Source organism: Panthera tigris, chromosome B1, assembly GCF_018350195.1.
Source record: "Panthera tigris isolate Pti1 chromosome B1, P.tigris_Pti1_mat1.1, whole genome shotgun sequence".
Taxonomy (NCBI): domain Eukaryota; kingdom Metazoa; phylum Chordata; class Mammalia; order Carnivora; family Felidae; genus Panthera; species Panthera tigris.
Window position 1 is genome coordinate 202,548,815 of NC_056663.1, and position 18,936 is coordinate 202,567,750.

Below are 18,936 nucleotides of genomic sequence, written 5' to 3' on the forward strand. Positions count from 1 at the left end.
CATGCTACAAATGTTTTCTATTGTGGGGAGCCTGGCTGGCTCAGTTAGTAGAGCATGAGCCTCTTGATCACGGGGTTTTGAGTTCAAGCCCCACACTGTGTGTAGAGGTTACTTAAAAATGGAATCTCTGGCGCACCTGGGTGGCTCAAGTCATGATCTCGCAGGTCCTTAGTTGGAGCCCAGCATCGGGCTGCTGTTGGATCTTCTGCCCTCTTCTCTCTGCCCCTGCCCCACTTGAGCTCTCTCTCTCTCAAAAATAAACAAACATTCAAGAAAAACAGAATCTTTAAAAATTATTGATGAGGGGCACCTGGGAGGCTCAGTCGGTTAAGCCTCTGACTTCAGCTCAGGTCATGATCAATATCACGGTCTGTGAGTTTGAGCCCCTTGTTGGGCTCTGTGCTGACAGCTCAGAGCCTGGAGCCTGCTTCGGATTCTGTCTCTCTCTCTCTCCCTCTCTCTCTCTCTCTGCCCCTCCCCTGCTCACGTGCTCTCTCTCTCTCTCTCTCTCTCAAAAATAAATAAATATGTTTTTAAATTATTAATGAGCTACAAACGTTTTCTGTTTTATAAGCTTCCTTATTCACTCAATACACCATGAACATTATGAAAATTATATTTTAAAATAGAAATGCAAAACAATAAGATATATTCATGATACCCTTCACCACCAACTTTTCATTTCAGGGCCAACCCTTTATTGTTGCATCAGAGCAGACCACCAAATGAGGCTATTAGAACGGGGCTTATCCAAGACCCAGCCATGCCCACTGTTCTTGACCGCATACTGTGTTCCCATTCCACAAGCGGAAAAAGCTTGATCGATAGCATCCTGTGGCAAAGTCCTTAATAAAATCCAGCCCAGCCTCCTGGAAAATAATGACTGTGTACATACGTAACAGTGCGTGCCACCAGGCACTGTTTATTTATTTAATTCGTACAATAACCCTAGAAGCTAGGTGCCAGATCACTTAGAACACTGAAGCAGCCTGAGGTTTGACAGCTTGCTTGAGGGCACAGAGCCTATCAAGTTGTATACTCAAGTTTTGCAGCCAAAGACTCTATAAGCTACACTGTATCTTCCTACTTACCCCTCAGCCCTTACTTCTGTGTAGAAGCCACCCACATGCACAAAGGCCCTCTGTGCCTGAGCAGCTACCCTGATGAAGGTGGTCCTCGGCTAACACTCAGTGCTGTGCCCAGAACACAGGACGCCTCCTGGAAATCCAGACCGTCCTTCCACTCTTACCCCTCTCTCAGATACCTTCTGCCCTGGTGACCCTACATAGAATGGAAAGGATGCAACCCCGGAATCAATCAGAAGCTTCTTCTGGAAATGCAAGGCCAGTACCCACTCTCTGTTGTTTGTTGACAAACACTTCTTTGAATGCCTCTTCTGCACCAGACAAGGTTCCCCCAAAGAGTTCACCATCTATGGGGAGACAATCCAGAGGCTTCAGAATTACAGTAAAAATTTTTGTGATCAGTTATCAAGAACACTTTCAGCTTTGCCACCATGGGTATCTTTCATGCACTGTTATCAAAAATACTTGTGAAGATTTTTTAAAACTTAAGATACTTTATTTAATAACATTGTCAAGTTAGCTAACATATAGTGTATACAGTGCAGTCTTGGCTTTGGGAGTAGAGTCCCATGATTCATGGCTTACATACGACACCCAGTGCTCGTACCAACAAGTGCCCTCCTCAGTGCCCATCTCCCATTTTCCCCATCCCCCACCTTCCCCATCCACCCTCAGTGCCCATCACCCATCTTCCCCTCCTGCCCCCCCCATCCACCCTCAGTTTGTTCTCTGTATTTAAGAGTCTCTTATGTTTGCCTCCCTCTCTGTTTGTAACTTATTTTTCCTTCCCTTTCCCTATGGTCTCATGCTAAGTTTCTCAAATTCCACATATGAGTGAAAAAACTTAAGATACAACTTTACAGAGAATGTTTCTCAGAGCGCAAGTCACAAATCAATAGAACACAGTAAAGTAATTCTGTGTACTACAACCGTTTTATTAATGAAACGGAATGAAATAGAAAAGACAAAAAAATATCAGAATATCATTTTGTAGGGGCGTCTGGGTGGCTCAGTCGGTTGAGCACCTGACCTGGCTCAGGTCACGATCTCACGGTCTGTGAATTCGAGCCCCACATCAGGCTCTGTGCTGACAGCTCAGAGCCTGGAGCCTGGTTCGGATTCTGTGTCTCCCTCTGTCTCTGCCCCTCCCCTGCTCATGCTCATGCTCTCGCTCGCTCTCTCTCTCTCAAAAATAAAAACATTAAATATATATATATATATATACACACCACTTTGTAAAACTTCTGTTGTGTAAGAGGAAGCAGGCACTACAGGTCTTAATATATCTTATTTCTCACAGGGGATCGTGGTCAAAAACCTTGACTCATAAGTTTAACAGTAAGGCAGTCTTGTCAAAAATCATACTAGATAGATGGTTATATATGAGTTTGAGTAATGTGATTGGAATAATAAACTAAAAGAAGACTGTTTTAGCTAAATATTGCAAAATAAATGGGATTTATTAAAACCTGAAACAATAGTATCACCAACTTGTTTTTACTGAATGGGTAGAAGTGGTATATTTTACACCAAGCTATAGCAAATATTATCAACATTTTTGTAAAGGATTTGCATAGGCAGACGGCCTACTCTTACCTCCCCAGCAGCAGCAAACACTACCCTTAATTTACAGCTCAAAGATCCGAATGCCCAAACTTCATCCTTGACCCCAACAACTACACCTGTGTTGCTCTCCAGGGTGTTCGAAAAGGGTAACCTCTGTAGAATGAAGTCCAGGCCTATGATCCAGGATCCCAAACAAACGTGACAACATCATCGAAAGAAAGCTCCCACAACCGCACTTTTTACACTACAGAGAACACTGAAAATACTTTAAACTGAAACGAAAGTACACATGCGTTACTGTATGTTCACTTAATAGCAAAAGCATCAGAAAGCCATACCACGTGCAATCATGTATCTGCTCTCACTACAGACCATTCCTACACAATATTTAGAATCTTGCATAAAACACTTTGCCTCGTAATTTCGCACACAAATACTCCTGATGAGGCTTTTTTTTAATTGCAAATGTCTTTAAAAGAACTGAATTTAACAGTTCTAAAGACGCGACTTTCGCAAAGTCCGTTATCTTTCAGTAGCCAAGTGAACGACTGGAAATGACCGTGTCAGGTGCACACCCTCCTACTACCATCGTGTCTTCTGAAGTGTTGTGACCGATGTCAGAGGAACAAAGGTGCAGCAATCCACAACTGGTACATGCACTGTGTGCTTGCTGCTTTCATCAACAACACGGGAGAAAAAAACTCATTTTTCAAATTCCTTAAGTTCAGACACTGAATATATGTCTGAGTAACCAGACCCCCAATGACCCCTAAAACTTTTTTAAAAAGCTGGGCTCCGGAAGACTGTCAGGTGGCTCTCAAACGACCGTATCGGAGCCGAAAGAGAAAACTTCGAGGCAGGCACTACTCAGTCATCACTTGCAAGGGATGCAGAAGGCAGCCGCCGTGAAACAACATTTGAAAGCACTCCCAACTACGAAGGGAAGCCCCGCTCGTCACCTGACTCCTAATTCTCCTGGAATTGCACACCAGCAATTTCAAGGACGCGCTCCGCGCGGGGCGAGATGGCACCACCCCCGGGTCCGTGACAGCGGCGCGCAGGTGGGCAGAGGCACAGGCAGCGCCGCGCGCCGCACCCAGGAGATGCCGGCACCCGGCGCGGGCAGCCCGCGGGAAGGCTGTCACCGCGCTAGCCGCCGGCGGCCCCGGCCCCGGCCCGCCCGTTAACCCGCGCGGAGTCCGGCCCCCGGCGGGAGGGCCGCCCGCGTCCGCCCGCCCACCCCGCCCCCGCCCCCGCCGCCGCCGCCGCCGCTTACCTCGAAGTAGCCTCCGGGGGCGGCGCCGCCCGCGCCCGCGCCCGCGCCGAGGGGCCCGTTGGCCGCCGCCGCGCCGCCCGGGGCCGCCAGGCCCGCGGCCTGGGAGCCGCGCAGCGCCGCCGCCGGGCCGGCCTTGCCGCCGCCCGCACCGCCGTTGCCCCCGCCCGAGCCGCCGCCGCCGCCCCGCTTGTTCTTCCGGCGCTTGGCCCCGCGCTTGGCGTCGGCCGGGCTCATGGCGGGCGGGCGGGGAGAGGGCGCGGAGCGGGCGCGGGGCCGCGGGCGGCGGCGGAGGGCGGGGAAGGCGGGGAGGCTGAGGCGGCGGCGGGGCGCTCCGGCCGGCCGAGGGCGGGGGGGGGCGCTACGCGGGGTCGCCTCCGGGCGGGGAGGGCCGGGCGGGCGGGAGCTGCGGGGAGGCCGCTGGGCGGGAGGAACAGCGAGTCCACCGGGCCCGGCGCCGCCGCTGACCAGAGTTAGAGTCCAATATGGCGGACACAAGGGGAAAGGGATCCCAGTTTACGTCGGGGGAGGGGGAAGGAGCGGCGGGGAGGGGGAGGGGTGTGGGCGCCCTCCCCCCCCCCCCACGCCTTACTCCGCCCTCCCGAGCGCCGCTCCCCCTCTGCCTCGCCCGCCCCCTCCCGCCGTTAACGAGCGCCGGCGCGCAGGGCACGCCGGGAGTGGGAGTTCGCGCGCCCGCGTCGCCGCCGGGGACACACGGTGGGATGACCACGGTTCCCGTCAAGCCTCGCGCGGCCGAGCGCCCGGACGCCGAGAGGGGCTGAGCCGGGGGCTGGGGGGAGTCGCCTGCGCCGGTGACGTCACCGTCGCTGTACGCACAGCCCAGTCACGCCCGCGTCGCTTGGCCTTCTGGGAGTTGTAGTTGGACGGAAGGGCCGTGCCGGCGCGAGGCACCGTCGCCCGCGGTGGACGAACTACAGGGTTGGAGACGAGGAGTTCCGCCTCTTTGACAGGCACGCATACGCCCCGGCGTCCTGCGCCCCGCCCCCCGGGTGCCGCAGGCCGGCCCGGCCCCCGGGATGCACCAGGCCGGGAACCCGGCTCTGGCCCGCCGGGAGGGGCCCGGTGACCTTGGTCCGGCTCTGGGTGCGAGTCCGCCTCCCCCACTTTCTGGCTCTGTGACCTTGGGCCGGTCCCCTAGCCAGAACCCAGGTGACTCGCTGGGGATGAGAACGACCTGCCTCGTGGGCTTGGGTGGGGTTCCGGAGGGCGCCTGGCCCAGCGGTGCGCGGAGCTGCTGCCCCGAGAGCCCGGGCGCCTCGGGTCGGGGTCCGCCCTGGGAGATGGAGCAGCCTGTGCAGAGCAGCCGTGGCTGTACCAGGGCCCGGCCCGGCACACCTGTCGGTTAGCGTAGGACCCCAGGGCCTGCAGACGCCCTTCCCGAGCTCGCCCTCTCCCTGCTCCCGCGTCCGGGGCTCTGGTGCCTAGTGACCGGGCAAGGTCCCGGATGGTCCCGACGTTTCTCGCGACCTCGCGTTCACCCACCTCGCAGGGCGTGCCTCCGACCGTCCCAGGCCTTCCAGTGCTCTCTGCCCCGCGGGGCCTCAGACTCCCAGGTCAGAAATCTAAGCTCTCCGCCTGGACCCTCTTCCTCCCCGGGCCGCTTGCCCATCATCAGCAAGCGCCAGGTACAGTTCTGCCCTTAGGACAGGAGCGGTCCTTTGCCTAGGCCCTGCATTCCTGAGCGCCCCACTTATCACAGTCACCGAGACACCAAAAACATCCTTTCCCCCTCGGGTTCTGTGGGTGGTTACAGGGCCGAGATACCGTTAGCTCTGGGCCTGCCCACATCTCTTTGCCTAACCTCACCCTTGCCCCAGCTGCAGTCACCGTCTTCAAATCCTCTGACCCATTCTTCATGACACAACCAGAATGAGCTAAATCAACCCTCTGCTTAAAGCCCTTCAGGGACTCTACTTGTCAGCAAAATAAAGGCCCCACCCCCCTCCCAGAGGGTTTTGGATGACCCTGCCCTGATGGTGGTGTTTGAGAGAGTGGGTGGGGGACGCCTGCTCAACCTCCTTTGACACTCCTCCAGGTAAACAAAGTCTTGGGCTGCTCCCCACCCCACGGGGGCTGGGTCAGACACTCCCTTCTCCCACAGCCCCTTTGCTTTCCTTTATCATAGCACATAGACACTAGATTGAGATTTTTGGTATTCACCAGTATCCCCGGAGAGGTCTTAGGGGGCTGGGAGGACATGGGAGTGCCTGACTCATGCACCTGTGAATCCCAGCTCCTGCCAAGCAAGGGCTGGGCACACACCAATCCAGTATTTGCTGGATGAATGAATGACATAATAATGACCATTTGTCAAATAGTCATGTACCAGCCACTCTGCCTGCTGCTGTATCCTCTCATCTAATCCACATAACCACTCTTGAGATAGGCACCATTAGCTCTATATTATGGATGAGAGACTGAAGTTCATAGATGTTAAGGGATTTGTCCAAAGTCATCCTGATAGTCAGAGGCAGGGCCGGAATTCCAATTCAGCTGTGGCTCTGGTGTGACTTTTAGGTTCTGGCTGAGCACAGAGTGATACAGTTGGGAGTTCCTCTGAGGGCCACAGACCAGGGAAACTTCTCTAAGGTGAACTGAGCAAGAGCCAGTCACTCACAGAAAAGGTATTTCAGCAATGCAAGACTCTGGAGCAGAGACAAGCTCCCTAGGTCCCAGGAAACTACAAAGCCAACTGTGGCTAGAGCAAGTGAAGATGGCCGAAACTGCGGTCATCCGCAAGGAAGCCGGATTTTGTTCTAAATGCAACTGGGAGCCATGGAGGGTTCTGAATAGAGTGTGTCAGGGTAGGATGTGTATTTTTGACAGAACTCCAGATGTTGTATAGAGAATGGATGTCAGGGGAGCAAGATTGGGGTGCAGGACACTCCTGACAACCTTGTAGGGTGCAGAGGGTGCTTCTGGCAAACAAGTGATGAAGCAAAGGCATGAGCAGTTGTTCTCAACCTTTGTATTTCATTAGCTTCCCCTGAGGAAAAATGCATAAGAAATTAGGGGGGGAGTTAAATACTAAGGAATAAGATTTTGTCTGGCAAGGCTAAGCTCTGGAGGGCCACAAAACATTGTAATATCTAAAATTTGTTTCTCCCCCTAAGAATTCATCTTCACCCCCCCCCCTTGAGGAGTGTATTAGCATTCACCACAGAAACAGTACCAACCTCTATGTACGTGTGTGTGTGTGTGTGTGTGTGTGTGTGTGTGTGTGTGTGTGTGTGCAAGAGAGGGACTGAGGCTGATTTATTGTAAGGAATTGGCTCACAAAATGGTGGAGGCTGGCAAGTCCTGAAATCTGCAGGCAGCAAGCTGGAAACCCGGTTCAAGTCCAAAGGCCTAACAACCAAGCAGGTCAATGGTATAATTCTAGTCCAAAAGCCTGTAGGCTGGAGACCCAGGAAGAACTGCTGATTTGGTCTGAGTCCTGGGGTAGGAAACAACGATGCAGCTCAGAGATACTCAGGCAGTGGGAGCTCCGTCTTTTCTTTGTCTTCAGGCTCTCAACTGATTGGATGAGTCCCACTGACACGGGGGAGGGCAATCTGCTCTGCTCAGTTTACTGATCCAAATGCTAATCTCATCTTCACAAATACATCCAGAGTCACACTTGACCAAATGTCTGGGCACCTGTAGCCCAGTCAGGTTGACACAGGAAATTAACCATCACAAGGGAGAATGTACAACATAAAGGCCAGGAAAGGTCTTATATACGCTTAGAAGTAAGAGAAGCTCAGTCCAGCAAGAGTGTGAGTGGTCACAGGGAGGTGTGGGCAGTGACCTTAGAGAGGACTTAAGCTTGGTGATGGCTATTCAGCACACTGAGAGCCTCTTAGAACTAACTTGCAGGGAAAGGCAGCATATGTTGGATATGTTTTTGTAAAAGTGAAGTTTTATTACTTTCATAATGCAATAAATATTGTTGGGGCGCCTGGGTGGCTCAGTCAGTTAAGCGGCTGACTTTGGCTCAGGTCATGATCTCGCGGTCCGTGAGTCCGAGCCCTGCGTCGGGCTCTGTGCTGACAGCTCAGAGCCTGGAGCCTGTTTCAGGTTCTGTGTCTCCCTCTCTCTGACCCTCCCCCGTTCATGCTCTGTCTCTCTCTGTCTCAAAAATAAATAAACTTAAAAAAAATTTTTTTTAATAAATATTGTTGACCAAGATATGAATACGCACTAATAACACAGGACAACTTTTAACAAAAAAAGTTTCTTTGCCCCAAGCAGAACCATAGCAGCAAGCTTCTGTCCCCAAGCAGGGCACAGGGAATTCTCTGCAGAAACTTAACAACGTGAGGACAGATACGAACATACATACTATATTGTTTGGGGATAGCAAATAATCAGGCCGTTCTTGACGCTCACCCTAAATTGAAGTCTGTAGGTCAATAAACTACCCACGTGGAGCTTCTAATCAGCTTGTAAACATGAGAAACAGTCAAGGATCACCAGTCATTTAAGAAACAGCTCAAGCACAGGGGCACCTGGGTGGCTCAGGCGGTTAACCGGCCGACTTTGGCTCAGGTCATGATCTCGCAGTTCATGAGTTTGAGTCCCACATCAGGCCCTGTGCTGACAGCTCAGAGCCTGGAGCCTGCTTCGGGTTCCGTGTCTCCCTCTCTGCCCCTCCCTGCTCCCGCTCTGACTCTGTCTCTCTCAAAAATAAACATTAAAAAAAAAAAAGGCTCAAGCACAGATTAAAAAACAACGTGTATGAAAGGGACAGGCAAAGAAAGTGTTAATGGAAGGAATCAGAAAATTTTCAAAAAGCTGCTAATATCCTGAAAGATATTTAAGAAAATAGTCTTGGAAACTAAAAATATAGGCAAAATTGTAAAAGAAATTCAGCAGAAGCATTGCAAGATAATGTCCAGGAAGTTATCCAGAAAGTAGAACAAAAAGATACAGAAAACATTTCTTGGAGAGAAATGAGACTTATAAAAGTTCAAACCAGGAGATCCCACAACTTTCTAAGGGTTCTAGGGGGAAAAGTGGAGGGAAATAACTTTGGAAAGAAATACAGTTTACCAGAAATAGAGACTTGAGTATCCAGGTTGAAAGAGTCCACCGAGGATGGTGACTAATTGTAGAAAGTCAGAGATAAATAAAATGGCCTAAAACATGCAGAAAGAAAAAGAGGAAGTCATATTTTTTAAAAAAAGGGAGGGGGGCGCCTGGGTGCTTCAGTGGGTTGAGTGTCCGACTTCAGCTCAGGTCATGATCTCACCGTCAGTGGGTTCGAGCCCCGCATCGGGTTCTGTGCTGGCAGCTCAGAGCCTGAAGCCTGCTTCAGTTTCTGTGCCCCTCTCTCTCTGCCCCCTCCCTCACGCTCTGTTTCTCTCTCATCTCTCAAAGCTAAATAAACGTTAAAAAAAAAAAAGACACAGGGAAAATTTCTCACTAAACGTCTTAGCAGTAACAACATTTGGTGCTAGATAGTGGAGCATGGATTTCAAAATTCTGAAAGAAAATCACATACGATGTAGAATTATATGGACAACAATTCTGGAGATTCAAACCGCATTTTTCAGGTAAACAGACTGTAACATGACAACAAACCCTAAAGTACCAGGACAGGCATACCTGGGAGATGGTGGGTGTTTGGTTCCAGACCGCTGCACAAGGTCCTAAAACTGTGAGTCAAATAAACTTCTGGTTTCCCAGTATAAGAGTTATGTTTGCAGTACACTATAGTCTGTTAAGTGTGCAATAGCATTTTGTATACAAAAAAAAAAAAAAAATGCCATACCTTAATTTAAGAATGCTTTGCTGCCCAAAAATGTTAACCATCACCTGAACTTTTAGTGAGTTGTAATCACAGGTTACCGCAACAAATACAATAATAATGAAACGGTTTGAAATGTTGTGAGAATTTCCAAAACGTGACTGAACAAACAGTTCTGGAAAAATGGGGCCAACAGACTTGCTTGACACAGGGTTGCTGCACACCTTCAATTTGTAAAAGACTCAGCATAGCTGAAGCTCGCTGAAGCGAGGCACAGTAAAATAAGGTATGCCCATAGGTCTAGTTCCCACATACGCCTGAGACTGTTAAGTCTCTCTCCTCTGTCTTATAACAGACATGTGACCTCAAGGGTCACCCAATCTTGAGAGTGATGGAGAACGGCTTGGAAATTAAATGTATAACCAAAACTGTAAAAGAAAACCAGCAGTTGGGTTGGAAGATAAAGTTAAGATTCTACAGAAAGCAGAAAAAGGCAGATGGAAATAGGAGCAAGGGGGCCTGGGTGGCTCAGTCAGTTGAGCGTCTGACTCTTGATTTCGGCTCAGGTCCTGATCCCAGGATTGTGGGACTGAGTTCTGGATCGGTCTCTGCGCTGAGCGTAGAGTCTGCTTAAGATTCTCTCTCTCTCTCTCTCTCTCTCTCTCTCTCTCTCTCTGCCCCTCCCCTCCGATTGCACATTCTAAAAAAAAAAAAAAGAAGAAGAAATAAAGAAACAAAGAAAAAATAGGAGAGAAAATATAATTACAAGTTCAGTTGAGGAGGTGGGACAACTCCCTAGTAGGGGTTAAAAAAAAAAGTTAAAAATTGAAAAAAAATATCCAGCCCAAATTAGAACAGGACGATGGAAGCCTGTAAGGAAAAATAGCACCTGACATTTGAAGTTATTTGATGTCTGAAATTGAGGTAAAAGATTGGATACATGGCTGGTATGAAAGAACACACCAGCCACTATCTGATACAGGAACAACAGAGTCACCATGATACACTCCTGATTATTGACTTAACTAGAACATATATGTGTAAATATATGTATATACATATGTATATGCACATATACATATACATATATGTGTAAATATGTACATACATACACAAAATATAAGAAAAACACAGATGTTTAAGAAATGGGAGAGGGCCTAAAGACCTAGGCACGGGGGTCCGTTTTTCCCTGAGTGTTTTCCAGTACTTAGGACACAGGGCTGAGAAGCAAGGCTTTGTCTGAAAAGAGGATACTACTGGGGAGTCTTCTGCGGTGAAAAGACAAAACTGACTTGGGGCTATAATCCCAGTGAGAGGATAAGTTACTGAACCTGACAGTTTTTCTCTCAAGACACTGCCAAATTCTCATACCCTGTAGGCAGGAAGCTAAAAGACAAAGCTTCTGGGATGAAGAAAGACCCTGAGAAGCAGAGTAGAGGTCTGGCAATTTTACCAAGCTGAAAAGACAAGGATTATAGATCAGGCCTAAGCAGAGGGAGGCGCCCCAGTGCTCACTGGGAAGCTCTCGAGGCATCCTGACAGTGGGAAGTGACCCAGTAGACAGAGCTTAGCGAACGACAACACAGCCTTAATATAACTTAATGTGCAACCAGGCTGAGGTGACTGGCACCTGCTCTATGTGCCCAGCGGAGGAAGATATCGCATCCCCTACAACGTCTTATGCTCAAGGTCAGCTTTCAGCTAAAAATGTTGTGGCCTGGGGGCACCTGGGTGGCTCAGTCAGTCGAGCATCCAACTCTTGATTTTGGCTCAGGTCATGATCCTGGGGTCGTGGGATAGAGCCCCACATCAGGTTCCACATGGAGCCTACTTAGGACTCTCTCTCTCTCTCTCTCTCTCTCTCTCTCTCTCTCTCTCTCTCTCCCCCTCCCTCCTTCTGTCCCTCTCCCCTGCTCACATTCTCTCTAAAAACAATTTTTAAAATGTCATGGCCTGTCAAAATAAAAAAGTAAAAAATTGACTGAAAATAAAAACACAAAAGACTAAAAACAAACCCGTAGGCGAGTCACATACTGGAGCTGGTATGCGAAGACTGTAGAGTAATTACAATTAATGTGCTCAAGAAATTAGAGAAAAAGGTGTAAAAACAGATGGAATAATGGAGAATTTCACCTGGGGATTGAAATCTGTAAGAATATTAGCTAAAACTAGGGGCGCCTGGGTGGTTTAGTCAGTTGAGAACCCGACTCTTGATTTTGGCTCAAGTCACGATCTGCCAGTTTGTGGGATTGAGCCCCACGTCAGGCTCTGCACTGACAGCACAGAGCCTACTTGAGATGATCTCTCTTGTGCTCTGTTCCCCGCCCTCCCCCCTCTCTCTCCCTGTCTCTCTCAAAATAAATAAACATTAAAAAATATATTAGCTAAAACTAAAAAATAACTAAAACTAAGAATAGATGAACAGATGAGACATAGCAAAAGCAGAAGAGGATTAATGAATTGGAAGATAATTCAGTATTAAACATCTTAACTAGCACACAGAGAAAAAAACAATTGATGAAACAGAAAAAAGACCAAGAAATAGATAAGACGCAGTTGAAGGTCTAACAGTGTGTAATTGGAGTCCCAAAAGGCAAGAGAGAGTGCCACAGAAGCAGAGTTCTCCAAAGCTGACGATAGACATCCACCCAGTTTCAAGAGTCCCTGTGAACCCAGGCAGGATGAATACAAGCAAACCTGACACCCAGGCACATCATTGTCAAACTGCTGAAAACAAAGACAAAGACAACTTTTAGCCAGAGAAAATCATCACCTCTCTTCAAAGGCAGGTGTCAGCTAGATGCAACAGAAATGAAGATGGGAGACAATGGAATGACCTAGTTGTTGTTGTTGTTGTTGCTGTTGTTGAATTTATCTCAAGAGAGAAAAACGTGAGCGGGGGAGGGGCAGAGAGAAGGAGAGAGAGGGAATCCCAAAGAGGCTCTGCGCTGACAGCCCCAACTCGGGGCTCAATCTCACACACCAAGAGATCATGACCAAGGTTGAAATCAAGAGTCAGATGCCCAAACCGACCAACTGAGCCACCCAGGCGCCCCTGAATGACCTAGTTATTAAACACACACACACCAAAAAAACCCCACCAGCTTAGAATTTTTTTTAAATCTTTCTTTAATGCAATATATTCAAAATATCATGAGCTAAACATGTAACCAATATAAAACTATTAACAAGGTATCTTATACTTTTTTTTTCATGCTAAGTCTTCAGAACCACACGTGTATTACACTTCCCGTCACTCTCCATTTGGATTCACCATGTTCTAAGTGCTCAACAGCCACATGCCGCTCATGGCAACCATATTAGGCAAAGACTTATAATTTTTTACTCAGAAAAAAATATATCATGCAAGAATGAAAGTAAAATAACGGCGTTTTCAGATTAACAAAAATAGAATTTATTGCCAGCAGGAATTCACTAAAAGAAATACTAAAAGAAGTTCATTGGGCATAAGGAAAATTATTCCAGATGGAAATGGAAAAAGAATAAAGACCATAATAAATGCTATATATGAAATGACATATACATGGAATTTTATATCTATGTAATACAGAGATCTGATAGATTATTTTATACTAGCTTTTTTATTTAAAAATTGTCTGGGTGGCTCAGTCGGTTAAGCGTCCGACTTCGGCTCAAGTCATGATCTCACGGTTCGTGGGTTAGAACCCTGTGTCAGGCTATGTGCTGACAGCTCAGAGCCTGGAGCCTGCTTCGGATTCTGTCTCCTTCTCTCTCTGCCCCTCCCCCACTCACGCTCTGTCTCGCTCTGTCTCTGTCTCTCAAAAATAAATAAATGTGAAAACATTAAAAAAAATTGTGGTAAAATATATATACAAATTACCATTTTAGGAGTGCCTGATTGGCTCAGTCAGTAGAGCATGTGACTCTTGGTCTCAGGGTTGTAAGTTCAAGCCCCATGTTGGGTGTAGAGATTACTGAAAAAGGAAAATCTTTTTTTTTTTTTTTTAATGTTTTATTTTTGAGAGAAAGAGTATGAGCAGGAGAGGGGCAGAGAGAGAGGGAGACAGAGGATCTGAAGAGGCTCTGTGCTGAGAGCAGAGAGCCCAATGGGGGGCTTGAACTCCTGAACCATGAGATGATGACCTGAGCCGAAGTCAGATGCTCCACCAACTGAGCCGCCCAAGTGCCCCCCCCAAAAATTTTTTTTAAAAACCTACCATTTTTATCTTTTCAAGCATACATTTCAATGGCATTAGCTACATTTGCAATGTTGTACAATCATCACCACTACCCATTTTCAGAAAGTTTCATCATCCCAAATGGAAACTCTGTACCTATTAGATACCTTCCCTTCCCTTCTACCTCCAGCCCCTGGTAACCTCTATTCTAATTTGTCTCTATGAATTTGCCTATTCTAGGTACCGTATGTAAGTGGAATCATACAATATTTGTACTTTTATGTCTAGCTTATTTCACTTAGCATAATGGTATCAAGGCTCATCCATGTTGTATCAGAATTTCATTTCTTTCTAAGGCTGAATAATATTCTGTTGTGTGGATATACTATACTTTCTTTACCCATTCATCTGTTGATGGACATTTGGGTTGTTTCCACCTTTTGGCTATAGTGAAGAATGTTGCTATGAACACTGATGTACAGGGATGTTTAAGTCCCTGCTTTCAATTCTCTTGGGTATCCACCTAGGAGTTGCTGGATCATGTACTAATTCTATATTTAACTTTTTGAGGAACCACCAAACTTTCTCAGAGAAGCTTCCCCATTTTATAGATCTACCAGCAATACACAAGGGGTCTAATTTCTGCACATCTTTGCCAATACTGTTTTTTGATAACAGCCATTCTCATGGGTGTGAAGTGTGATCTCTTAGTGGTTTTTGATTTACTTTTCACTGGTGACTAATGATGTTGAGTTCCTTTTGGGTATTTTCCATTTGTCTATCTTATTTGGAGAAATATCCATTGCAGTACTTTGCCAGTTTTTAAATCGGGTTGTCTGACTTCTTGTTCTTGTTGAGTTGTAGGAGCACTGTAAATATTCTGGTTATTGTCTTATAGGATAGATGGCTTGCAGTTTTCTCCCATTCTGTGGGTTGTCTTTTCACTGTTCCTTTGAGGCACAAAAAATTTTAACTTTGTCAAATGTTTCTATTTTTCCTTTTTTGTCGCCTGTGCTTTCGGTGTGATATTTAAGAAACCATTGGCAAATCCAAGAAAAATATAATACAAAATTTACCACTTGAATCCTTTTTTTTCCACTTGAATCCTTTTCAACTGCACACATTGTACAAGTTGTTTTCAACTTTCCTCTATGTTTTCTCCAAAGAATTTTTTTAAATGATTATTTTTGAGAGAGAGAGAGAGAGAGAGAGAGAGAGAGAGAGAGAGAGAACGTGATTGGGGAGAAGGCAGAGAGAGAGGGAGACAGAATCCCAAGCAGGTTTTGTGCTGTCAGTGCAGAGCTGGACTTGGGGCTCAAACTCACGAACTGTGAGATCATGACCTGAGCCGAAATCAAGAGTCAGATGCTTAACTGACTGAACCACCCAGGTGCCCCAAGAATTTTTTTAATGTGTTTTTTTTTTTAATTTTTTTTTTCAACGTTTTTTATTTATTTTGGGGACAGAGAGAGACAGAGCATGAACGGGGAAGGGGCAGAGAGAGAGGGAGACACAGAATCGGAAGCAGGCTCCAGGCTCTGAGCCATCAGCCCAGAGCCTGACGCGGGGCTCGAACTCACAGACCGCAAGATCGTGACCTGGCTGAAGTCGGACGCTTAACCGACTGCGCCACCCAGGCGCCCCTAATGTGGTTTTTTTTTTAAGTTTTTTTAATGTTTACTTATTTCTGAGACACAGAGAGACAGAGCATGAGTGGGGGAGGGGCAGAGAGAGGGAGACACAGAATCCGAAGCAGGCTCCAGGCTGAGTTGTCAGCACAGAGCCCGATGCAGGGCTCGAACTCAAAAACTGTGAGATCATGACCCAAGCCAAAGTCGGTTGCTCAACCGAGCCACCCAGGCGCCCCCACAAGCATTTTTTTTAAAGTAAGCTCTACACTCAACATTGGGCTCGAACTCATGACCCTGAGATCAAGAGTCAGATGTTCTACCGAGCTAGCCAGGCACCCCTTTTCTAAGAATTTTATGATCTTAGCTCTTAAATTTAGGTATTTGATCAATTTTGTATTAATTTTTGTATATGGCTTAAAGACTCAATCGACTTCATGTTTGTGCACGTGAATATCCAATTTTCCAAGCATGTTAGAGACTCCTCCACTGAATGGTCTTGAAACCCTTGTTGACATTTGATCATTTGATCATAGAGGTGAGGGATCATTTCTGGGCTCTCAATTTTATTCCACTTACCTATTTATTTATCCTTATTCCAGTACCATACTGTTTAATTCCTGCACCTTTATACGTTTTCAAATTGGGAAGTCTTCCAACTCTGCTCTTTTTCAAGACTGTTTTAACTATCTTGGGTCCCATGAAATTCCATACATATTTTAGGATGGATTTTTCCATTTCTATTAAAAAAATGCCATTGGTGTCTGAGAGGGATTGCACTGATTCTGTGTATTGTTTTGGATAGTATTGCTTTCGTAACAATCGAAAAGTCTCCCAATCCATGAGCATATGGTATCTTTCTACTTAGCTTTCTTTCTTTCAGCAAGATTTTGCCGTGGTTTCTTTCAATGTTTCAGTGTACACTGTAAGGATTTTACTCTTTTTGATGCTATGAAATGGAATTGTTTTAATTTCCTTTTCAGATTGATCAGTGTATTCACTAATTGGTGAATTCATATCCTACAACTTTGCTGAGTTCATGGAAGTACTAATAGTTGTTTATGTGTATTGTGGATTCTTTAGTTTTCCACTGTCGTGCCGTGTGCAGATACTTTTCCTTCATTTCCAGTGTGGATGCCTTTTCTTTCTTGCCTAATTGTTTTAGCTAGAACTTCCAGCATGATGTTGGAGAGAAGTGATGAAATTAAGCATCCTTGTCTTATTCCTGATCTTAGGGAAAAAGCTTGGACTTACCATTGAGTATCTTTGCTGTGGGCTTTTCATATATGGCCCTTATTATGTTGAGGTAATTTCCTCCTGTTCCTGGTTTGAGTGTTTTTGTCATGAGAGGGTGTTGGGAAACACTTTTCCTGCATCAGTTGAGGGGCTCATATGTTATCTTTCCTTTCCTCATCTATTAACGTAGTAATTGTATTGATTTCCATAGGTTGAGTCCCTCTTGCATTCCTGGAGAAAGACCCACCTGGTTATGGTGTGTAATGCTTTTAGTATGCTCCTAAATTCACTGCGCTAGCCATCTGTTTAAGATTTCTGCATCCAGGGGCGCCTGGGTGGCTCAGTCGGCTGAGCATCCAACTTTGTTTCTGCTCAGGTCATGATCTCATAGTTTTGTGAGTTCGAGCCCCACATCGGGACCTGCATGGACGGTGCACAGTCTGCGTGGGATTCTCTCTCTGCCCCTCCCCCACTTGTGCTTTCTCTCTCAAAAAAATTTCTGCATCCGTATTCCTAAGAGATATTACTCTGCAGTTTTCTTGTCCTGTAGTGTCTTTGTGTGGCTTTGGTATCCGGATAATACCGACCTCAGAATGAGTTAGGAGGTGCTCTCTTGAGTTTTTTGTTAGAATCCAAGAGAGTCGTCTTCTATGTGTTTGATAGAATTTACTAGCGAAGCCATTTGGTCTTGCACTTTCAGTGCTTCAGTCTCACTTTGCACAGGCCCACTCTTATTTTCTATTTGGGGTCCGTGTTGGTAGTTTGTATCTCTAGGAACTTATCCATTTCATCTACATTACCCAATTTTACAGATGTTCTTAGTAGTATTTTATAAGCCTCCATACTTCCGTAAAGTTCAGTAATGTCCTCTCTTTCATTGCTGATTTTAGCAATTTTGTTCCTTGTCTAGCTAAACACTTGCCAACGTCCTTGATCTTCTCAAAGAAACAACTTCTGGTGTCCTTGGTTTTCTGTCTTCCATTGTCAAATTCCTTTATCTCTGCTTTAATCTTTGTTATTGCCTTTCTTCTAGCTTTGGTTTAGTTTGCTGTTCTTTTTCTAGTTCTTTAAGACATACAATTAAGTTATTGATTTGACTTCCTCTTTTAATGTATACATTTATAGCTGTAAGCAACCCCTAGGCACCGCTTTCACCACACCCTTTAAGTTTTGTTAAGGTCACATTTTCTTTCTTCTCGAGGTATGTTCTAATGTCCTTTGTGATTTCTTCTTTGACCCCACCGGTTGTTTAAAAGTGTGGTTTAGGGGCGCCTGGGTGGCTCAGTCGGTTAGGTGGCCGACTTCGGCTCAGGTCATGATCTCGCGGTCCGTGAGTTCAAGCCCCGCGTCGGGCTCTGTGCTGACAGCTCAGAGCCTGGAGCCTGTTTCAGATTCTGTGTCTCCCTCTCTCTAACCCTCCCCCATTCATGCTGTCTCAAAAATAAACGTTAAAAAAAAATTAAAAAAAAAAAGTGTGGTTTAATTTCCACTTATTTGTGGGTTTTCCTGAAATGTTCATACCCCGTAAGCCAGTAATTCTACAGGTAAGTATATGCCCAACAGGTATGGTAGCAAAACTGCACCAAAAGACACACAGAATGTTCACTCTGGGCTATTAATAGCCCCAACACTGAAATGACTGAAAAAATGGATAAACTGAAGCATAGTCGTCTGCAGAAATACCATGCAGCAAACAAAATGAATACTGTGCATGACATGAATGCATTTCACAAATGTAACACCGAGGAACAGGAGCCCCAACCCCAGCGCATATCAAATAGTTTCAGCTGTCTGAAGCTCAAAGAACAGGTCAAACAAAATTACGTGGTTAAGGTTGCATGTTTTGGTAATTAAACCAGAATTAGAGTCAAAGCGGTCCTTGCCATCAAAGTCAGTATAGCGATTCCCCCGGGACAGAAGGCAGCGTGTACTGACCGGGAGGAAGGACAAGTGGGAGCTTCTAAAGTGGCAACAACATTCTGTTTGTTGTTGTGGTTGGTTCATGGGCATGTGACTTACGGTAATTCACTGAGCTATACTTTTGAGGTAATTCAGTGACGTGTGCTCTTTTGTGTGCTATATTCCACAGCATAAAAGATAAATAGAACGCCCTTGTGTTGGTTAACAACCTTAAATACCTCATAAAAGCAAAGGCAAATACTTTCTGGAGCAACCCACTTTCAATCCAGTTCTCAAATAGTTTTCGGACTGTGTACCAATTTACGTGGGCTCAAAA

At 46.3% G+C, this 18,936-nt stretch overlaps 1 protein-coding gene across 2 annotated transcripts in view; it reads right to left on the reverse strand.

Moving 5' to 3' along the window:
* Positions 1-5,507, reverse strand: part of FAM193A (family with sequence similarity 193 member A) — a 163,507-nt gene extending 158,000 nt beyond the window's left edge. The window contains exon 1 of one of the 2 annotated variants that reach the window (XM_042985100.1): positions 5,428-5,507. The gene's annotated coding sequence lies outside the window, so the exon portion shown is untranslated. Of the gene's footprint in view, positions 1-3,927; positions 3,982-5,427 lie in introns of those variants that run through there. The other variant, XM_042985099.1, reaches the window with a different exon arrangement.
* Positions 5,508-18,936: the final 13,429 nt, after the last annotated feature.